Genomic DNA, 24428 nt, shown 5'->3' with positions numbered 1-24428 from the left:
AAAGAGATCAAACTAGTCAATCCTAAAGGAAATCAACCCTGAATATTCATTAGAGGGACTGATGCTGAAGCTGAAGCTCCAATACTTTGGCCAGTGGATGCAAAGAGCCAGCTAACTGGAAAAGACCCTGATGCTGGGAAGGATTGAGGGCAGGCAGAGAAGAGAGCAACAGAGGATGAGATGGTTGGATGGCATACCAACTCAATGGACATGAGTTTGAGCAAATTCCGGGAGATAGTGAAGGACAGGGAAGCCTCATGAGCTGCAGTCCATGGAGACGCAAAGAGTTGGACAGGACTTCATGACTAAATAATAACAAACACCTATTGTGGAAATTTCCTGGTGGTCCATTGGTTAGGAGTCTGCGCTTTCACTGTGGAGGGCATGCATTCCATCCTTTGTTGGGAGCTAAAATCCCACAAGCCCTGTGGCAAGGACAAAAAAGGAAAAAAACCGGAAACCAAAACACAAGTTGTGTATCAGAAACTATAGAAGATGCTAAGTCATTTCTTAGTTTAGTGAGAAACCAGATTCCTAAATAACCATAAGAGAGACTTACTACATTTATTATATAGCAGCTACTAAAGTAGAAATATGAATATTTAAAATAGGTATTTTGAGCCACAAGCATAGAAACAAAAAGTTTTCTAGTTAGATGTGGATTTGGGGGGAAATGGTTAGAGATTTAATACTTTACTTCCCTTTTTGCATCATCTAGAGTTTGGAAACTGTTGACAGAAGTAGAGTTGGGAAAATAGAAATCAAATGTATCTTTATTACCAAAACTGCTTTTGGTATGAATGTTTTTCTTTTGACCACCACAGAGAATATCCATTGGCCTGGCAGGGGCATGGTCCAGTTTGTGGAGTGTGGGTTTTTTACGGAAGCTAACCAGGTACAGGTGGAGTCCACGAGATGTGCTCTGTGATTTCAGGTGTCTGTATGTAGGATGTGTGGGTCCTGATGGAGAACAAGAGAATGGGCTGGGATGGCCTGAGGGCCAGGGGCAGCTCAATGAACTGCCTGAGTTGTTTCAGCTGCAACCTCTCTTCTCAGAGGAAGCCTGATCTCGTGGGATATCATGAGGTTTACCAAGGCTGGCAGGGGAATCCTGGGATAGAGACCTTTGGGTCCTGGGTGCTGGAGGTTGCTGTTCTGGACTTTACTCCTGAGAAGAGGAAATGAGCTTTGGCCCAAAAGCTACGCCTAGTTGAGATCCACTGAGGTCAGGAATTGTGTTCACTGGTGGGTTTGCTGTCCTTTCTGCTCCACAACTTTAGACCTTAAGACAGCCATTGAAATGGAAAGATTGAGTGTGATAGCTTGTTGGTAGTGGAAGGTGAGTCAGCAAATCAAGGAGAACTCAGAGGGATCTTACAACCAATCAGAAAACCACCGAGAAGTGAATTGAAGGTAAGTTCAACTGAGAATTGCTAAATTAAGTGGGATATGTACTGTACAAGTAACTGTTTTCATCCATAAATGTTAGTTAACCATGTAGGAAAAGAAGGCTGTAATGTGTAGGAAACAGCCATTAAGACAAAATAAGATATGAGTGAATTTTAAACTGTGTAGCTTAAAGCATCAAATATATGAAATTTCAAGGAGTGGTGGAATCAGTGATAAAGAGAATAATACCAGATAATAATGAAGATAAGTTAGTGACTGTCTATTCTATTAGATGATTTCTACAGCCTTTTTCTATCATTAAAACAACAACACCTTCTTTCATTCTCATGATAGCAGAAAGGAGATTTTCTATTCCCATTTTTTTAGATGAAGAAACAGTACCAGAAATTGTAAGTGAATTGGGAGATAATATACAGTGGCAGATAAGATCTAATCTGTAGATTCAGAGTGCCTGGATTCACATCCCACTTCAGTTCAGTTCAGTCTCTCAGTCATGTCTGACTCTTTGCGACCCCATGCAGCACACCAGGTCTCCCTGTCCATCACCATCTCCCAGAGTTCACTCAAACTCAGGTCCATTGAGTCACTGCTGCCATCCAACCATCTCATCCTCTGTCGTCCCCTTCTCTTCCCACCTTCAATCTTTCCCATCATCAGGGTCTTTTCAAATGACTCAGGTCTTCACATCAGGTGGCCAAAGTATTGGAGTTTCAGCTTCAGCATCAGTCCTTCCAGTGAATATTCAGGACTGATTTCCTTTAAGATGGACTGATTGGATCTCCTTGCTGTCCAAGGGACTCTCAAGAGTCTTCTCCAACACCACAGTTCAAAAGCATCAGTTCTTCGGCTCTCAGCTTTCTTTATAGTCCAGCTCTCATATCCATACATGACTAGTGGAAAAACCATAGCCTTGACTAGATGGACCTTTGTTGGCAAAGTAATATCTCTGCTTTTTAATATGCTGTCTAGGTTGGTCATACCTTTTCTTTTAAGGAGCAACTGTATTTTAATTTCATGGCTGCAGTCACCATCTGCAGTGATTTTGGAGCCCCAAAATGTCACATGCCAGGTTTGTTAATAATATATTGAGTCACATTGAGAAATTTAGTTCGCCTCTTTAAGCTGCAGTTTCCTTACTTGTGTTAACACACGTTTGAATGCTGACATGCAGTGAGGTGAAACAAATGGAAACATTGGGGTTTGGAGCAGAGTATCGCAGCATGCCAGGCCTTCCTGTCCATCACCAACTCCCGGAGTTCACTCAGACTCACGTCCATGGAGTCAGTGATGCCATCCAGCCGTCTCATCCTTTGTCGTCCCCTTCTCCTCCTGCCCCCAATCCCTCCCAGCATCAGAGTCTTTTCCAATGAGTCAACTCTTCGCATGAGGTAGCCAAAGTACTGGAGTTTCAGCTTTAGCATCATTCCTTCCAAAGAAATCCCAGGGCTTATCTCCTTTAGAATGGACTGGTTGGATCTCCTTGCAGTCCAAGGGACTCCCAAGAGCCTTCTCCAACACCACAGTTCAAAAGCATCAATTCTTTGGTGCTCAGCCTTCTTCACAGTCCAACTCGCACATCCATACATGACCACTGGAAAAACCATAGCCTTGACTAGATGAACCTTGTTGGCAAAGTAATGTCTCTGCTTTTGAATATGCTATCTAGGTTGGTCATAACTTTCCTTCCAAGGAGTAAGCGTCTTTTAATTTCATGGCTGCAGTCACCATCTGTAGTGATTTTGGAGCCCAGAAAAATAAAGTCTGACACTGTTTCCACTGTTTCCCCATCTATTTCCCATGAAGTGGTGGGACCAGATGCCATGATCTTCGTTTTCTGAATGTTGAGCTTTAAGCCAACTTTTTCACTTTCACTTTCATCAAGAGGCTTTTGAGTTCCTCTTCACTTTCTGCTATAAGGGTGGTGTCATCTGCATATCTGAGGTTATTGATATTTCTCCCGGCAATCTTGATTCCAGTTTGTGTTTCTTTCAGTCCAGCGTTTCTCATGATGTACTCTGCATATAAGTTAAATAAACAGGGTGACAATATACAGCCTTGACGATCTCCTTTTCCTATTTGGAACCAGTCTGTTGTTCCATGTCCAGTTCTAACTGTTGCTTCCTGACCTGCATACAGATTTCTCAAGAGGCAGATCAGGTGGTCTGGTATTCCCATCTCAGAATTTTCCACAGTTTATTGTGATCCACACAGTCAAAGGCTTTGGCATAGTCAATAAAGCAGAAATAGATGTTTTTCTGGAACTCTCTTGCTTTTTCATGATCCAGCGGATGTTGGCAATTTGATCTCTGGTTCCTCCGCCTTTTCTAAAACCAGTTTGAACACCAGGAAGTTCACGGTTCACATACTGCTGGAGCCTGGCTTGGAGAATTTTGAGCATTACTTTACTAGCGTGTGAGATGAGTGCAATTGTGCAGTAGTCTAAGCATTCTTTGGCATTGCCTTTCTTTGGGATTGGAATGAAAACTGACCTTTACCAGTCCTGTGGCCACTGCTGACTTTTCCAAATTTGCTGGCATATTGAGTGCAGCACTTTCACAGCATCATCTTTCAGAATTTGGAATAGCTCAACTGGTATTCCATTACCTCCACTAGCTTTGTTCATAATGATGCTTTCTAAGGCCCACTTGACTTCACATTCCAGGATGTCTGGCTCTAGGTCAGTGATCACACCATCGTGTTATCTGGGTCGTGAAGATCTTTTTTGTACAGTTCTTCTGTGTATTCTTGCCATCTCTTCTTAATATCTTCTGCTTCTGTTAGGTCCATACCATTTCTGTCCTTTATCAAGCCCATCTTTGCATGAAATGTTCTCTTGGTATCTCTGATTTTCTTGAAGAGATCCCTAGTCTTTCCCATTCTGTTGTTTACCTCTATTTCTTTGCATTGATCGCTGAAGAAGGGTTTCTTATCTCTCCTTGCTATTGTTTGGAACTCTGCATTCAGATGTTTATATCTTTCCTTTTCTCCTTTGCTTTTTGCTTCTCTTCTTTTCACAGCTATTTTTAAGGCCTCCCCAGACAGCCATTTTTCTGTTTTGCATTTCTTTTCTATGTGAATGGTCTTGATCCCTGTCTCCTGTACAATGGACAGGGAGGCCTGGCGTGCTGCGATTCATGGGGTCGCAAAGAATCGGACACGACTGAGCGACTGATCTGATCTGATCTGATCTGAAGGGTCATTGTAAGGCCATGCAGGTAGATGAGGTTGCTGCTGCTGCTAAGTCGCTTCAGTCGTGTCCGACTCTGTGCGACCCCATAGACGGCAGCCCACTAGGCTGCTCTGTCCCTGGGATTCTCCAGGCAAGAACACTGGAGTGGGTTGCCATTTCCTTCTCCAATGCGTGAAAGTGAAAAGTGAAAGGGAAGTCACTCAGTCGTGACCCCATGGACTGCAGCCCACCAGGCTCCTCCATCCATGGGATTTTCCAGGCAAGAGTACTGGAGTGGAGTGCCACTGCCTTCTCCCAGATGAGGTTGGTTATGCCCTAAAAAATCTTGAGCTTCCCGAAGGTGTTGGCTAAGCATTTGACAGCCAGGGGAGGGGAGGGATCACAAAGTAAGTGGTCAGATTTTGCACAGTTCTCTGACTGGCTGATGATGAGGGAACAGGGTGAGGTCACAGGGGTTAACTTTATTCCTTCATAGACTCCAGGAGGCTTGGGGCTCTGTGCTTATGGTCACCAAGTAGTTAACATATTCCATTTGGTGGGGCATATGCATACTTGAAAAACTGCCCAGGAAAATTTGCATCGAGTACTATTATCTGGGTACTTTAGTGAGCAGCTAAAGCACAGGATGTGCGGAGAAGCTCTGTCCTGGGAAGGCCCATAGGGTCCTGCTTGGTTACATTTATGCAAGGCGGAAATCTATGTATTTTATATTGATACCTGGGGTGGAAAAAACATAAATTATAAAAAAAATAACCTTTGGTTATAAGGGAGATCATAATCACAGTATCTGTCTTATTAGTTATGAGGGTTACTCTTAGCACAGGGTCTGGCAAATAGTAAATAGGTATTATTATTATTATCATTACTATCATTATCAGAGCTCCATTCTGGGACTGTGTTAAGGCATGGATAGAAGCCAAAATTTGCATCTGCACAACTACTTACGCCCACATTGCTGTCATACACAGCTGCTTTAGTGTATACTACAGGGTAGATGATCAATAAATATTTTTTGAGCTGGATTAAACTCAGGAGACACTGGGAACATAAGTTGAACATTCCATTGCAGCGCCTTTCCATACATTGTGAACACAACTGAGGACGCCCTTCACATTAGGGTCTCTTGCTCTGATGGGCAGTAGCCCTTTCTGAGCTGCATTGTCTATTGCAAAATATATAACCTCATTTACGAGGGCAAAGAAGGCACAAAGGTATGATGTCTGATTCACAGCAATGTTTCCTTGAAATTTCTGAGACAGCTCTTGGCTCTTCTCATGTAGGGGATATCTCACACATTACAGGATGCTTCACTGTCTTAGCCTGTCATTTAAACACCAGGGACATGACCCTGTCAGTGTGACAAAAACACTCCCATACATTTTCAAATACACCCCAAAACAATGGCACTGACCCCAGAAGAGAATCTCTGGTCTAAACCAGTGACTCTCAACATTTTTGTTCATTGTTGTCCCCCTAAGCCGCCCTTCTAGACCATTTATGAAATTATTTTGATATCTTCTAAGAGTGACCACTTTCCATTTATAATTTCAATCTGTATATGTCTTTACTATGAATCTCTTTTTGTGCTATCTTAAGTTTATACATTGAGACTATGCTTAAAAATAAACAAAACTGAAACTTTGTGGCTTAAGACATAAAAATTTCTCTTTCACCTAGTCTGCCTTTATATGGGGTGGCTCCCTTCTAAGGGCAGACTTAGAAATCTAGGCTGTTTAAATCTTGTGGCCTTGGCTTCTCAATAAGTAGATTCCACTATTGCAGCAGGTGAAGGGAGAGCAAAAGCTTTATATGTTGGCTTTTAAACGCTTCAGTCTAGGATGTGCACACATTATTTAGATGGACAGTCTGTTGGCCAGAACTGCAATGCCACCACCAAAGTACAGGGTGGGCACTGAAATGTGGGTGAGCATTTAATAAACAATGTGTAGTAAATGCCTCTGTCATGCAAACAAATGAGCCTAAGTAAAATAAAACTATTGATATAGATTATCATCAGCATACACTGTACAATATGGAGATGGATTATAGTCCTTCATTAATCGTGTTGAAAGAATCTGGCCCTTGTACTTGGTCATACTGAATGTTCTTTCAAGAATATCATCCCTTTATTTAGCTATTATTTCTTTCTTTTTTTTAAACTTTTATTTATTTATTTTACTTTGGGGAGTTTTTTTTAATTAATTTATTTATTTTACTTTACAATATTGTATTGGTTTTGCCATGCATTGACTTGAATCTGCCATGCGTGTGCATGTGTTCCCCATCCTGAACCCCACTCCCACCTCCCTCCCCATCCCATCCCTCTGGGCCATCCTGGTGCACCAGCCCCGAGTACCCTGTACCATGCATCAAACCTGGACTGGCGATTCATTTCACATATGATATTTTACATGTTTCAATGCCATTCTCCCATATCATTCCCACCCTCATCCTCCCCCACAGAGTCCAAAAGACTGTTCTACACATCTGTGTCTCTTTTGCTGTCTCGCATACAGGGTTATCGTTACCTTCTTTCTAAATTCCATATATATGTGTTAGTATACTGTATTGGTGTTTTTCTTTCTGGCTTACTTCACTCTGTATAATAGGCTCCAGTTTCATCCACCTCATTAGAACTGATTCATATGTATTCTTTTTAATGGCCGAGTAATATTCCATCATGTATACATACCACAGCTTTCTTATCCATTCATCTGCTGATGGACATCTAGGTTGCTTCCATGTCCTGGCTATTATAAATAGTGCTGCGATGAACAATGGGGTACATGTGTCTCTTTCGATTCCTGTTTCCTTGGTGTGTATGCCCAGCAGAGGGATTGCTGGGTCATATGGCAGTTCTATTTCCAGTTTTTTAAGGAATCTCCACACTGTTCTCCATAGTATTATTTGTTTCTTTATAGGAAGTAACATGAGGAGAGTTATAATAATGGAAGTGGGGCCAGTGGGTAAGGAACACAAAACTAACTACTTAAGGGTGTCATAAATTTTATTGTGTGTTTACTTATAACCTTAGATTGTTGTTTTGTTGTTTAGTGTCTTGGTCATATCTGACTTTTTTGAGACCCTATGGACTGTAGCCTGCTAGGCTCTTCAGTCCATGGGCTTTCCCAGGCAAGAATACTGGAATGGGTTGCCATTTCCTTCTCTAGGGCATCTTCCTGACCCAGGGATCGAACCTGGGTCTCATGCATTGCAGGCAGATTCTTTACCATCTGAGCCACCAGGGAAGCCTGTAAGTTTAGATGCTTATTAGAAATATAATAATAAAACACTCAAATTCACACTCAATGTATTTAAATATTTATGTTCTGCTTTATTTTCTACAGAGGAAGAAATTACATAATTTTTAAAAATTGCTATCTTATTTTATTTGTTGAATGTGTATTATTGATCAAAATAAAAATATCAAGTTTAAAGCAGTGAGATGAATTTGTTGAAAAATGCAATAAATAAAATGTTTCAAATATTTTTTTAATAAAACTAGACTTTTGAGTTAAGTCTTACAGATGATATTGAAAATAGTGATGATGATAATAATCATAATTAACACTTACTGAATATTTGTAACCTGCCAAACTGTTCCAAGCACTTTATATGTATTTATCGCTCTTAATTTTTACTAATCCCTCTGGGTAGGTTATTTAGTATTTTAAAGATAAGGACATTGAGGGACAGCCATGGTAAGTGACTTGCCCAGGGAACAGTGCTTATGTTTATTTATGGAAGGGAATTAAAATTACCTGTCCACCCCTCCACTCTCCTTCTACTGATAAGGCCCCAACTTACTCAAGTTTCCAAAATAGAAATTCAGAGCAATGACATAAGTATCCTGACTTCTTGCTGTTCAGTTGCTAAGTCATGTCCAGCTCTTCGAGACCCCATAGACCTCATAGACCCCTGCAGCACACCAGGCTACCCTGTTCTTCAGTAGCTCCCAGAGTTAGCTCAAATTCATGTCCATTGAATCAGTAGTGCTGTGTAACTGTCTCATCCTCTGCTGCCCTCTTCTCCTTTTGCCTTCAATCTTTCCCAGCATCAAGACCTGTTCCAATGAGTTGCTTCTACACATCAGGTGGCCAAAGCATTGGAGCTTCAGATTCAGTCCTTCCAATGAATATTGAGGGTTGATTTCCTTTAGGACTGACTGGTTTGATCTCCTGGAACTCCAAGAGACTCTCAGGAGTTTTCTTCAGCATTCCATTTTGAATGTATCAATTCTTTGGTACTCAGCCTTCTTTATGGTCCAACTCTCACATCTGTACATGACTATTGGGAAAACCATAGCTTAAACTAGGTAGCCCTTTTCCCACAAAGTTATGTCTCTGCTTTTTAATATACTGTCTAGGTTTGTCATAGCTTTCCTTCCAAGGAGCAAGCTTCTTTTAATTTCATGCCTGCAGTCACCATCCACAGTGATTTTGGAGCCCAAGGGGGAAAAAAATCTGTTACTGTTTCCACTTTTTCCCCTTCTATTTTGACATGAAGCCATGGGACTGGTTACCATGGTCTTAGTTTTTTGTATGTTGAGTTTCAAGCCAGCTTTTTCTCTCTCCTCTTTCACTCTTGTCAAGAGTTACTTTTGGAACTCTGCTTTCTGACATTAGAGTGGTATCATGACTAGTAGTATCCTGACTCCTAGATCAGGTTAAAAAAATCAAGCTTTATAACCAAATAGCTATTATTTAATCTGAAGAAAATGTTTAAATTGCTCTTTTAATTCTTTGAACAAAAAAATTTTTTTTCTGGATTATAATACTGCTATGGAATAGGAATTAAGGTAAGGTGTTAGGCTTTCATGAGGTGTGAGCTCTAGAGGCAAATTATCAGCCAAAAAAGATGCTAGCTCTAGTGTGATATTTCACTTTGATATATTTAGAGGAATAAGAAATCCATAACTCATATAGACTCTTGTAAAGGTTTATATTTTTAAAAGATAAAAAAATGTCAAGCTTTAACTGGTTCTCTGTGAAAGTGCCTTGTATCATATCAGTTCAGTTCAGTTCAGTCTCTCAGACTCCTTGTGACACCATGGACTGCAGGACTCCAGGCCTCCTTGTCCATCACCAACTCCCAGAGTTTACTCAAACTCATGTCCATTGAGTTGCTGCTACCATCCAACCATCTCATCCTTTGTCGTTCCCTTCTCCTCTCACCTGCAATCTTTCCCAGCATCAGAGTCTTTTCAAATGAGTCAGTTCTTCACATCAGGTGGCCAAAGTATTGGAGTTTCCGCTTCAGCATCGATCCTTCCAATGAATATTCAGGACTGATTTCCTTTAGGGTGGACAGATTTCCTAGGGTGGACAGCAAGGGTGGATCTCCTTGCTGTCCAAGGGACTCTCAAGAGTCTTCTCCAACACCACAGTTCAAAAACATCAATTCTTCGGTGCTCAGCTTTCTTTAAAGTCCAACTCTCATATCCATACATGACTACTGGAAAAACCATAGCTTGGACTAGATGGACCTTTGTTGGCAAAGTAATGTTTCTGCTTTTTAATATGCTGTCTAGGTTGGTCATACCTTTTCTTCTAAGGAGCATTAAACTATCTTTTAATTTCATGGCTGCAGTCACCATCTGCAGTGATTTTGGAGCCCAAAGTAAAGTCTGTCACTGTTTTCCCACCTATTTTCCATGAAGTGATGGGACCAGATGCCTTGATCTTAGTTTTCTGAATGTTGAGTTTTAAGCCAACTTTTTCACTCTTCTCTTTCACTTTCATCAAGAGGCTCTTTAGTTCTTGTTTGCTTTCTGCCAAAAGGGTGGTGTCATCTGCATATCTGAGGTTATTGATATTTCTCCTGGCAATCTTGATTCCGGCTTGTGCTTCAGTCAGTCCAGCATTTCTCATGATGTACTCTGTGTTCAGGTGAAAGGGGAAGGCAACGACAGAGGATGAGATGGTTGGAGGGCAGCAGCAACTCAGTGGACATGAGTTTGAGTAAACTCTGGGAGTTGGTGATGGACAAGGAGGCCTGGAGTCCTGCAGTCCATGTGCATAAGTTAAATAAGCAGGGTGACAGTATACCGTCGTGACGTACTCCTTCTTCTATTTGGAACCAGTGTGTTGTTCCATGTCTAGTTCTAACTGTTGCTTCTTGCCTGCATACAGATTTCTTAGGAGGAGGGTAAGGTGGTCTGGTAGTCCCATCTCTTGAAGACTTTTCCACAGTTTGTTGTGATCCACACAGTCAAATGCTTTGGCCTAGTCAATAAAGCAGATGTAGATGTTTTTCTGGAACTCTCTTGCTTTTTCCATGATCCAATGAATGTTGGCAATTTGATCTCTGGTTCCTCTGGCTTTTCTAAATCCAGCTTGAATATCTGGAAGTTCTCAGTTCACATACTGTTGAAGCCTGGCTTGGAGAGTTTTGAGTATTACTTTGTTAGCATGTGAGACAAGTGCAATTGTATGGTAGTTTGAGCCTTCTTTGGCATTGTCTTTCTTTGGGATTGGAATGAAAACTGACCTTTTCCAGTCCCGTAGCCAATGGTGAGTTTTCCAAATTTGCTGGCGTATTGAGTGCAGCACTTTCACAGTGTCATCTTTAAGGATTTGAAATAGCTCAACTGGAATTCCATCACCTCCACTAGCTTTGTTTGTAGTGATGCTTCCTAAGGCCCACTTAACTTTGCATTCCAGGATGTCTGGCTCTAGGGGAATGATCACACCATCATGATTATCTGGGTCATGAAGGTTTTTTTTTTTTATAGTTCTGTGTATAGTTGCCACCTCTTCTTAGTATCTTCTGCTTCTGTTAGGTCCATAGCATTTCTGTCCTTTATTGTGCCCATCTTTGCATGAAATGTTCTCTTGGTATCTCTAATTTTCTTGAAGAGATCTCTAGTCTTTCACATTCTATTGTTTTCCTCTATTTCTTTGCACTGATCACTGGGGAAGGCTTTCTTGTCTCTCCTTGCTATTGTTGGGAACTCTGCATTCATATGGGTATATCTTTCCTTTTTTCCTTTGCCTTTCATTTCTCTTCTTTTCATAGCTGTTTGTAAGGTCTCCTCAAACAACCATTTAGCCTTTTTGTATTTCTTTTTCTTGGGGATGGTCTTGATCACTGCCTTATGTACAATGTCAAGAACCTCCGTTCATAGTTCTTCAGGTACTCTCTGTATCAAATCTAATCCCTTGAATCTATTTGTCATTTCCACTGTATAGTCATAAGGGATTTGATTTAGGTCATACCTGAATCGTCTAGTGGTTTTCCCTACTTTCTTCAATTTAAGTCTGAATTTGGCAATAAGGAGTTCATGATCTGAGCCACAGTCAGCTCCTGGTCTTGTTTTTACTGACTATATAGAGCTTCTTCATCTTTGGCTGCAAAGAATATAATCAGTCTGATTTCAGTATTGACCATCTGGTGATGTCCATGTGAAGGGTCTTCTCTTGTGTTGTTGGAAGACGGTGTTTGCTATGACCAGTGCATTCTCTTGGCAAAACTCTATTAACCTTTGCCCTGCTTCATTCTGTACTCCAAGGCCAAATTTACCTGTTACTCCAGATATTTCTTGACTTTCTACTTTTGCATTCCAGTCCCCTATAATGAAAAAGACATCTTTTTTTTGGGTGTTAGTTCTAAAAGGTCTTATAGGTCTTAATAGAACCATTCAACTTCAGCTTCCTCAGCGTTATTGGTGGGGGCATAGACTCAGATTACTGTGATATTGAATAGTTTGCCTCAGAAATGAACAGAAATCATTCTGTCATTTTTGAGATTGCATCTGAGTACTGCATTTTGGATTCTTTTGTTGACTTGATGGCTACTCCATTTCTTTTAAAGGATTCTTGCCCACGGTAGTACATATGGTGGTCGTCTGAGTTAAATTCACCCATTCCACCTCATTTTAGTTAGCTGATTCCTAAAATGTCTTCATTCACCCTTGTCATCTCCTGTTTGACCATTTCCAATTTGCCTTGATTCAGGGACCTCACATTCTAGGTTCCTATGCAATAGTGTTCTTTACAGCATTGGACTTTACTTCCATCACCAGTCACATCCACAACTGGGTGTTGTTTTTGCTTTGGCTCCATCTCCTCATTCTTTCTGAATGAATTTATTGAATATTCAATCACTCAGCCATATTCCTTACAGCAATACTTTGGAAATGTATTAGTTGCTACTATTAGTTGGTAATTTGGATGGGTACACTAAATAATTATGTTTTATAGCCCCATTTGTATTGATATTATCCCCCCCTTTTTTAACCGTTACTTATTTTACAAATTAGAAATATATAGTGTAAAATATAACTCACACTTTTGTATTATCAGTAAAGATTAACAAGATTAATATTTCCCTTTGTTTTTCAAATTCATAATCTTTACTGAGAGATATGAAGTCACCTTTCTACTCCTTCCCAGCACTATATTCTCCTCATTTCCTCTCCAGAGTCAACCTCTATTTTGAATTTGGAATGTGTTCTTTCATTTTCTCATATTAAATCTTAACTTCTTATGTTTATGCATGAATAACTTAAAAATTATATACATGGTAACATACTACATGTTGATATGTTGAAAATCTATTTGTTTTCATACCTTTCGATATAGTGCCTACATTTTAATTGACCTTTCCTTGAATATGTCTCTTTGGAACAAATGGAATTACTGGGTTGTATAATTGTGCTTTTAAAAACTTCATTAGGTAATGCTGAATTGTTCTCCAAAGTGGCAGTAGTAATTTATTCTCCCACTAGCATATAGAGAGTTCCTGTGTTTTCCCACATATTTGGCAATATTTTGTTAGTAATACACTTTAAAAATTGCATTTCCCCCCCAACTTTTAACTGTTTTCAATTTTTTGATTGATTTATTATATTCAGTTAAAAATCTTTTTCTTGACAACCATATAAATTTGTCTGCTTTTTACCAGGCAGCATTTTTATTATGGTAAATGCATGGCAGATATGTTTAAGAAAACTATTCTTAAACATGTTATCCTCTCAAGTTATATAATTAAATTTGATAAATATTTTATAGATAAAATTACCATATCTATTTAAGATTGTGCTGTGCTTAGTCACTCAGTTGTGTCCAACTCTTTGCGACCCTATGGACTATAGACAGCCAGGCTCCTCTGTCCATGGGATTCTCCAGGCAAGAATACTGGAGTGGGTTGCCATGCCCTCCTCTGGGGATCTTTTCAATCAAGGGATTGAACTCAGGTCTCCTGCATTGCAGGCAGATTTTTACCTGAGCCACCAGGGAAGCCCTATTTGAGATTAAAATATTTCAATTCAATGACCTACATTAAGTCCAAGCTATAGTCTAAATAAATTATATTCTTGCATATTATAAATGAACTTGTTTATTATGCATATTATCTATAAAATCAATCCATCTGTCCATAATTTATAATGAATAATATAGGCAGGTTCAACTTCCAGAATGTTTATTTTGTGTTACTTGTATACTTTGCTTCCTATTGCTGTCCTTCACATTATTACAGTTTGCCCTGAAGATAAATTCACAGCTTGAACTTTTCATTTAGTTAATTGGTACTTGTTTTTGCCACTGAGTTGTTCTCATTCAACTGGGTAATGAAACTGAAAATTGCTTCCTTGCAGAATCGCATTTAATGAAGACAAACCATAAACATGTCAGTACTTTGCTTAAAACTGATATGGAGATAAGATAGCCCTTGACCTTAGATCAAAAAGTCAGGCCTGAGAGTGAACATTTTGCTATGGCAACATGAGGAGGTCAGCAAATTCTTTCCTCAAGAAGCAACTAAAAAGTCAACTAGACATTTTGTCAAAAACAACCATTTCAGGGCTCTGGAAATCTACCAAAGGTGTGCAACAGTGAGAAGTGTTAATTCATGAAAAATGACTGAACTTCAGGAGAGTTCAGTAGGAAGTAGTGACATTCTTGCCTAGGGCTATTCCCCTTGCTTCCCAGTTGGATAATGCAATTATTGTACCAGGGTGGGGCAGGCTAGGAAAACCGGAAACTTCACTTTTGGATGGGTCTTTTTTTATTTGGAATGGAAGGTGAAAAACCTGTACTCAGCAGTGTTGTCAGTAAAAGTAGTGAACTTGATAGCGAGTCACTGGATCAGCGGCCTGGCTAGACTGAGGTTGCCATTCTGGTTTTAGCAAGAGGCTACCATGGGCTTGATAACTTTCCTCATATCCCTGGCTAACTGGAAGTCTGCATAAATGTTCATGAAAGACTGAACAGAATCCAGACTTTTTATATGTTCATCCACAGATGACAATCAAGACAGTCTGATGTTAGGAAAACCTGGAGCACACCTGAAAACTGCTGAGCTTTTAATATGCTCCCCAACTTGCACACAGACCCTTGGGCAGAGGTTGAAAGTATTTCTTGGATTAAAGTGTTTGAGTACAACCTATGACCAATATCTGGTTGGTCACAATCTATGCAGATACAAGGCCAATCACTAGCAAGCCAACCTTAAAAATTAAAACCAGAATTTGAAAATCTCCCCAAGTTTAGACATCGGCAGTGACATACCACAACTGAGACATATTCAACAGATTTAGTTTAGGCAAGTTACTAAACAAGCAAAGGATCTTTGAATCATGATAGACCTTGAGCTTACCTGGTATTTTTTTCAGAAAAAAAATCAATCCTTGCCAGAATTAGTGAGAAAAATGATAATGCTTTTCCTGATAGACCAGTCAGAAGGTGCTGGACTTTTATTCCATTTGAGTAGTAAACTATAAATTCCTACAAAACCCAAAAGATTAATATGAAGACAGATGGAGAACCATTACCATTGCTTTTAGCTACAGAAAGTACTCAATGTGGGGCTTCCCTGGTGGCTCAGCAGTAAAGAATCCACCTGCCAGTATAGGAGACGTGGGTTCAATCCCTGGGTGGGGAAGATCCCCTGGAGAAGGAAATGGCAATGCATTCCAGTATTCGTGCTTGAAAAATCGCATGGACAGAGGAGCCTGGTGTGTTACAGTCCATGGGGTCTTAGGAGTTGGGCACGACTTAGCCATTCAACAACAACAAATTACTCAGTGTACAAATTTAGTAGTTAAATTATATTCTTTTCTGCATCTATATATAAGTGCCATTTGTCATAAGCAGTCATACTGACAATCTGCAAAATTGATTAGAAAGTCACTGGGCTGGCAAATAAGAGTACATGCTTTAGCCTAGATATATCAGTACATGGGCAAAATAGTGCATTGCTAAAGCTTCAGTACTTTGGCCACCTCATGCAAAGAGTTGACTCATTGGAAAAGACTCTGATGCTGGGAGGGATTGGGGGCAGGAGGAAAAGGCGACAACAGAGCATGAGATGGCTGGATGGCATCACCGACTCAATGGGCATGAGTTTGAGTGAACTCTGGGAGATGGTGATGGACAGGGAGGCCTGGTGTGCTGCGATTCATGGGGTCGCAAAGAGTCGGACACGACTGAGCGACTGAACTGAAATGAACTGAAGCTTCAGTCTATATTACAGGGGTAAAAACTGTTATCTATGACCAACTGAAAATAAACAATTTTAAAAACAGCTAGAATGGGCTTCCCTGGTGGTGCAGTGAATAAGAATCCATCTGCTAATGCAGGGGATATAGGTTTGATTTCTGGTCCCGGAAGATTCCACAGGCCATGGAGCATGCACCACAACTACTGAGTCCATGCTCTGAAGCCTGTGACTTGCAACCACTGAAGCCCTTATGCCTAGAGCCTGGGCTCTGCAACAAGAGAAGCCACCAGCAACGAGACGAGCCCATGCACTGCAATGAACAGTAGACCTGCTCACTGCAACTAGAGAAAGCCCTCTCAAAGCAACAAAGACCAAGTGCAGCCAAAAAAATAATTTCTTAAAGTGTTTTAAAAATAGCCAGAATAGAAACAAAACATATCAAAATCCTGATGCCTAGACTTGTAAGGTGTACATGTACTAACAAGATGCTATAGACTGCACATTTGCATCCTCCCAAAATTTATTTGTTAAATCCTAACACTCAATGTGATAGTTGAGTTGGGGCCTTTGGGAATTGATTAGATCATGAGAATAGAGCCCTCATGAATAGGATCAGTGCCTTTATTAAAAAAAAAAAAAAAATCCCATAGCGCTCCTTTTTGTTCCTTCTACTATGTGAGGACACAGTAAGAAGATGGCTATCTATGAACCAGGAAGTGAGTTCTTACACTGAATCTATCTTGATTTTGGACTTCTCAGCCTCCAGAATTATGTTAAATAAATTTCTGCTTATAAACTGCCCAGTCTATGATATTCTGTTATAGCAGTCCATATAGTCCACATGGACTAAGATGCAAAGTATAAAGGAAATTTGAAGATTTTGACTAATTTAAAAGAAATACTTAGATATAGGAGATATAGTACAATTTTATTGTATGTGATACCATTTGTGATAGGCAGAATTCTAGACGGCCTTTAAGATCTGACCCCTGGTAAACACACACCTTATCCCAATTATTCAATTGAACAGTAATCTAGGTGCTGCTGTGAAGGAATTTTGCAGATACAGTTAATGCCCCAAATCAGCTGACCCTGAGATTGAGAGATAATCCAGGTGGGACAACTTTAATCAAACAAACTCTTTAAAGCAAAGATTTTTCTCTGGCTGGTCACAGAAAAGGAAATGAGAGATATCAGATATAAGCAGACTTGCTGTTTCTGATTGAAGATGAAGAAGACTGCGTGGCAAGGAAGGTGGGCAACCTCTAGGAGCTAAGAGTGGTCCTGGCTGATCAGAAGCAAGGAATAGGACTTCCATAGGAGGACTTCCCAATAGGAGGAATTTTGCCTTCTCCAAAGATAAACTGGCTTTTCCCCAGATCTCTCATACAAGAACTCAGCTTGGCTTATATCTTGATATTCTGAGGAGAGAGCCCAGTCAGGCTGTGCTGGACTCCTGACCTACAAAACCGTAAGTTAGTAAATGGGTGCTGTTATAAGCCTCTAAGTTTGTGATAATTTTTTACATGGCAATAATAACTAACACTTCATGTAATTGGAAATAACAGTTACCATTTTATTTCCCTTTTTAAGGTCCAGGTCTGAAATGACTTCATGATATTTATTAGCCTTTATGGAATTTAAATTAATATATTCTGTACTATAGTTCACTAATGGAGGGCAAATGGAGGGATATATAAACACATTTTATATCTCAACATTTCCTTCAGGGCAGTACACTGGCATTTTGTTCCCTTGGGAAATCTATTTGAATGAAGTAACCTTGGTACTAATCCTGAAATATTTATGTTTCAGTCAAAGCTTAATCTATAGACTCAAAAATATTTGATTGCTTATTCATTTGAGAAGGATTATAGCTATTTGAACAGGAAATACTCTCTATGTGCTCTAAATAGAATTGTAAGACCTGCACTGTTTTCATGGATGACAACATCAATCTGATTAACTACTGCAACTTACCCTGGGTGTGTGACACTGATCATTCATCCAGGGTCTGTGTTGGTGACATTGACAGCCCTTACTCATGATGACTGATGTGAGTCATGACGCTGTGACTGATGGAGAGCACTGCCAGAAAGTTTCTCCATGGATCCATAAAGCCTGTAGTTACTGCCAAACACGTTTTTGATTTAAATTTGGAGGTGACTCATTTGAATTAGTGCATGACTACCAATGACTCTCAGGGAAGAGCGTGGAAAAGTACAGGACTGTCTGTAATCTAATTTAGCCTCAATCAAAGCAACAGTTCTAGTTTAGTCTCAATTAAGGAAGTCTCCAATGGTTAGCACTCATTTCCAGGACCATGAAGTTTTGGTTTCCTAGGCTGATTTTTGTAGCAAATTGCTTTGTGACCTTGAACAAGTTTTTAAGTATCTTTTCTTCTTTTAAAATAGTAACAAAATTGAAATATCTGACTCTCTCTCATGATGAAGTGTTCTGGGAATTCATTTTTTAAACAGCAGTGAGAGACTCAGAGGGATGAGATGGAAAGCCAAATCATCACAAATAATAAAATTAATAGCTCACCAAATGTTTGTTACTTTTCATGTTAAATCAGTACTCAAAATTCTTGGCAATAAATGGTGACGGTATCTCTCACAGTGACTGGAAAGAAGGTACTAAAATATCAAGAGAGTTAACCTGACAGGAATTTCATAATCCATTTAAAATTTTTTAAAACTTTTGTCATAAAAATTTTCAAGTGTAACATTGTCAAGTAGAGGAATAGTATAATGAACTGCAAGCACTCTTAAACCTTAGAAACTCTTAAAGTTTCAATAATTATCAGCTCATTTCAGATCTTGTTGGGTGTACATCATCATCTCAGATTATTTTGAAGAAATTCCTACATGATATCAATTTATCTCAGAGTCCAGCTTGTTAGATAAGATACAGTAAATTCAAATGTGTTTCCAAATGGGTTTCAATCTAAAAAAATTATTGCACTCATTAATCATTACTCACTTGAACCAATAAAAATCGATAAAAATAAAAATTCATTAAAAAAAGTACAGAAAGAAGAGATTCTTTTGAAATGTAGAAAATAAGTAGGCAGTACTAAAGATTTATTTATCATGTCATAGTGTAGAAACCACTACTATTCAAGGGAAACCACTAAAAAACCAAATAAACTTAAAAAATTTTTTAAATTGAAGGATAATCACTTTTCAATACTGTGTTTGTTTTTGCCATACATCACAATGAATCAGACATATGTCCCCTCCCTCGTGGCCCTCCCTCCCACCTCCCACCCCATCCCACACTTCTAGGTTTTCACAGAGCACCAGTTTGAGCTCCCTGAGTCATACAGCAAATTCCTACTGGCTATACACCAAACAAAATTTTCAAGGCAAGAAGTAACATCTATTCCAACTATTGCAAGAAAAAATACAATGCTTTTAGTAAATTTTAACTAATGAGACTTTGCTTTGAATTTTAGCATTTGCTTCTTAGATCATACACTTATTTGCTTGCTTACAAACATCCCTGACTTATTTTTATCCACTCTAACTATATAACTTTTAGAATCATGTGGTTTCAAGTTAAATGAAATTCATCCCATATATGTGGACAATAGGAGCTACATACTTTCTATGTTGCATTGAAAATGTTTTCACAACACATTTTAGCCTGACTTCTCTTATCATTAATAAAACATATTTCAGAGTGGTTTCAATGTTAAAAAATTGTTACTAAAATTTTATGTACTTAAATATACTCTTCCTATCTTTAAGACAGTTTAAATCTTCCTTTTACAAATGAGAACCTTACTAAGATTTCCAAAATATGAACTCAAATCAAAGTCTTAGGAAATAGTTAGGATTTTTATGATGAAGAAGTCTAGTGTACAGGAGATCGCTGTCTCATGGAAAAAGTGCCAAAATAGCATTTAAACTAGATCAGATCAGATCAGATCAGTCGCTCAGTTGTGTCTGACTCTTTGCGACCCCATGAATCGAAGCACGCCAGGCCTCCCTGTCCATCACCAACTCCCGGAGTTCACTGAGATTCACATCCATTGAGTCAGCGATGCCATCCAGCCATCTCATCCTCTGATGTCCCCTTCTCCTCCTGCCTCCAATCCCTCCCAGCATCAGAGTCTTTTCCAATGAGTCAACTCTTCGCATGAGGTAGCCAAAGTACTGGAGTTTCAGCTTTAGCATCATTCCTTCCAAAGAAATCCCTGGGCTGATCTCCTTTAGGATGGACTGGTTGGATCTCCTTGCAGTCCAAGGGACTCTCAAGAGTCTTCTCCAACACCACAGTTCAAAAGCATCAATTCTTCAGCGCTCAGCCTTCTTCACAGTCCAATTCTCACATCCATACATGACCACAGGAAAAACCATAGCCTTGACTAGATGAACCTTTGTTGGGAAAGTAAAGTCTCTGGTTTTGAATATGCTATCTAAGTTGGTCATAACTTTCCTTCCAAGGAGTAAGCGTCTTTTAATTTCATGGCTGCAGTCACCATCTGTAGTGATTTTGGAGCCCAGAAAAATAAAGTCTGACACTGTTTCCACTGTTTCCCCATCTATTTCCCATATCATGGTCAATATTGGGCTAGTTAAATGACATGAAACTGAAATCAAATCCACGTAGGTACAGAAATAAAAACTTTCTTTACTCTTCTATAGAAATTTCACTTACTGAATGGAAGGAAATTAGAGTAGTTGACCTGCTGTCTGTCCTGCTTGAGTGCAGAGAGGGAGACCCTTTAGGAAAGAGAAAAGCATCAGGTGACCTGATGTAATTTCAGTTGAAATTCTGAAAAATATGCTAATGTATTTTTATGTCTGAAATGCTCTTAGCAGAATGTCCCTCACTAAGGATTAACTATCTAAGTAGAACCCAAGGGCTAAGACACGGCTTCCAGGAGAATGTTACCGCAAAGGCTTTTCAATACTCTGAAGTGTAGAATGAACTTGTTTTATAATCTAAACATGTTCTTCAATGTGAAGAACTCCCCAAATCTCATCTATTCTGGGCCAGTGACACATGTCCTAGATGGGGATGGAAAGACATAGGGAACTGCCTTCGATGATTTAGATTTCTGTTTGCTTTAACTGAACCTCATTTAAAACTTTTTTACTTTTGTTGTTATGGTGGAGCTAGTGGTAAAGAAGCCCACCTGCCAATGCAGGAGATGTTAAGACACTGGGGTTCAATCCGTGAGTCAGGAAGATCCCCTGGAGAAGGAAATAGCAACCACTCCAGTATTCTGGCCTGGGGAGTCCCCCAGGCAGAGGAGCCTGATGGGCTATAGTCCATGGGGTCACAAAGAGTCAAATACAATTGAGTGACTGAGCATACAATTTTTTAATGCAAGTATGGTTGATTTACCATTTTTTAATTTAAGTATGGTTTATATTAGTTTTAGGTATACAAAATAGTGGTTCAGTCCTTTTGCAGATTATACTCCATTACAGGTTATTGCAAAGTAGTGGATATAATTTCTTGTGCTACAGTATACTCTTGTTGTTTATGTAGTTTATATTCAGTAGTTTATATCTGTCGGCTCTCCAACAGATTTGGCCCTTCCTGCCCCCTTTCCCCTTTGGTAACCACACATTTTGTTTTCTATTTGTGTGTCTTTCTGTTTTGCATATACACTCATTTGTATTATTTTTTAGATTCCACATATAAGTGACATCTCTAAGCATAATATTCTCTACGTCCATTCACATTGCTGCAAATGGCAGTACTTCTTTCTTTTCTTTGGTTGAGTTGTATTCCAGTGTGTGTGTCCATGTGTCTGTGTGTTTGTGTTTACACACTCCACATCTTCTTAATCTATTGGTCTGTTGATGGGCACTTGGGTTGCTGTTGAGTCTTGGCTATGGTAAATAGCGCAGTTATGAATTTGGTGTGCGTCTTTTCAAGGGCTTCCCAGGTGGCTCAATGGTAAAGAATTCACCTGCCAGTGTAGGAGATGCAGTCAATGCAGGTTTGATCTCCGGGTAGGGAGGATTCACTGGAGGAGGAAATGGCAACCTACTCCAGTATTCTTGCCTGGAAAATCCCATGGACAGAGGAGCCTGGCAGGCTCCAGTCCATAGTGTCACAAAAGTCAGATGGGACTGAGCATGAATTCAGGCACAGATCTTTTCAAATTAGAGTTTTTGTTTTTTTCCAGATATACACCCAGGAGTGGGATTGCTGGATCATATGGTAGTTCTATTTTTAAGTTTTTGAGGAATTTCTATATTGTTTTCCACAGTGGGTGTACCAATTTATATTCCCACCAACAGTGTACAAGCATTCCCTTTTCTCCATATCCTCTCCAAAATTTATTTGTAGGCATATAAATGATAACCATTCTGATAAGTATGAGGCCTTATCTCAATTGTTTTGATTTTAATTTCTTTAATAACTAAAGAGTGCATCCTAAGTCACTTCAGTCATGTTCGACTCTTTGTGACCCTATGAACTGTGGATCACCAGGCTCCTCTGTCCGTGGGGATTCTCCAGGCAAGAATAGTGGAGTGGGTTGTCATGCCCTTCTCCAGGGGATCTTCCCAACCCAGGGATTGAACCTGTGTCTGTTAGGTCTCCTGTATTGGTAAACAGTTTCTTTATCACTCGTGCCACCTGGGAAGCCCAATAACTAGTAATGCTGAGCATTTTTTCACAAGCCTGTTAGCCATCTTTGTTTTTTGGGTAGAAATGTCTATTCAGGTCTTCTACCCATTTTCTGATTTTTTAAAAATATTGAGTTGTATAGGTTGTTTGTATATTTTGAATATTAATTACCTGCCAGTTGCATCATTTGCAGACATTTTTTTCTCCTTTTGTAGGTAGATTGGCTTTTTGTTTTTTCAGTAATCTCCTTTGCTGTGAAAAAGCTTTTACATTTAATTAGATATCACTTGTTTATTTTTGCTTTTTTTCTTTTGCCTTAGGAGACTGATCCAAGAGAACATTGCCACAATTTATGTCCAAGAGTGTACTGCCTATGTTTTCTTCTAGAGTTTTATGGTTTCAGGCCATATGTTTAGGTCTTTAAACCATTTTGAGTTTATTTTTGTATATCATATATCCCTTATATATAAGGGAATTTTCTAATCTCATTATTTTGCGTGTGACTGTCTAGTTTTTCCCAGAGAAGGCAATGGCAACCCACTCCAGTGCTCTTTCCTGGAAAATCCCATGAGCGGAGGAGCCTGGTAGGCTGCAGTCCATGGGGTCGGAAAGAGTCTGACCCGACTGAGCGACTTCACTTTCACTTTTCACTTTCATGCATTGGAGAAGGAAATGGCAACCCACTCCAGTGTTCTTGCCTGGAGAATCCCAAGGATGGGGGAGCCTGATGGGCTGCCGTCCATAGGGTCGCACAGAGTTGGACACGACTGAAGCGACTTAGCAGCAGCAGCAGCACCAGTCTAGTTTTCCCAGTGCCACTTGTTGAAGAGACTGTATCCATTGTGTATATTCTTGCTTCCTTTGTAATAGATTAGTTAACCAAAAGTGTGTAAGTTTGTCTCTGGGCTTTCTATTTTGTTCCCTTGATCTATGTGTCTGTTTTTGTGCTAATATGAACTATTTGTTTTCTGTAACTTTTTTTTTTTTAGTATAGTCTAACTTCTGGGGGGTTCAACCTGCAAAATTTTTTTTTTTTTTCAAGACCGCTTAGGCAATTTGAGATCTTTTGTGTTTCCATGTGAATTTTAGGATTATTCTAATTTTTTAAAAAAAGTCATGGGTAATTTTATAGGGATTGCATTAAATCTTCAGATTACTTTTGATAATATGGCCATTTTAACGGTATTAATTCTTCCATCTGAGAATGCAGGATATCTTTCCATTTCTTTGAATCATCTTTAATTTCTTTTATCAATGTCTTATAGTTTTTCAGAGTATAGGTCTTTTACTTCCTTGGCTAGGTTTATTCCCAGGTAATTTTTTGTGATTTTTAAATGGGATTTTTTTTTTTAACTTTCCCTTTCTGATATTAGTGCATACACATGCAACATATTTTGTATATTGATTTTGTATCCATCACTTTGCTGAATTCATTTATTAGTTTCAGTAATTTCTGGGGTGCAGATTTTAGGGTTCTGTATGTAGAGTAGCATATTCAAAAGCCGAGACATTACTTTGCCAACAAAGGTCCGTCTAGTCAAGGCTATGGTTATTCCAGTGGTCATGTATGGATGTGAGAGTTGGACTGTGAAGAAAGCTGAGCACCAAAGAATTGATGCTTTTGAACTGTGGTGTTGGAGAAGACTCTTGAGAGTTCCTTGGACTGCAAGGAGATCCAACCAGTCCATTCTAAAGGAGACCAGTCCTGGGTGTTCTTTGGAAAGACTGATGCTGAAGCTGAAACTCCAATACTTTGGCCACCTGATGCGAAGAGTTGACTCATTGG

General features: G+C 39.4%; 1 long non-coding RNA gene across 2 annotated transcripts in view; it reads left to right on the top strand.

Annotated features, from left to right (window-relative positions):
- Positions 1-1026: 1026 nt before the first annotated feature.
- The window catches only part of LOC129633817 (uncharacterized), a 96350-nt gene continuing 72948 nt past the window's right edge, over positions 1027-24428 (top strand). Inside the window, exon 1 of one of the 2 annotated variants that reach the window (XR_008705316.1) lies at positions 1027-1413. This is a non-coding gene — a long non-coding RNA (uncharacterized LOC129633817). The remainder of the gene's footprint in view (positions 1414-24428) is intronic. The other variant, XR_008705315.1, reaches the window with a different exon arrangement.

Source organism: Bubalus kerabau, chromosome 19 (assembly GCF_029407905.1).
Source record: "Bubalus kerabau isolate K-KA32 ecotype Philippines breed swamp buffalo chromosome 19, PCC_UOA_SB_1v2, whole genome shotgun sequence".
In the NCBI taxonomy this organism is placed as follows: Eukaryota; Metazoa; Chordata; class Mammalia; order Artiodactyla; family Bovidae; genus Bubalus; species Bubalus kerabau.
The sequence above is the reverse complement of the archived record's forward strand: the minus strand, read 5'-3'. Positions and strand labels throughout refer to the sequence as shown.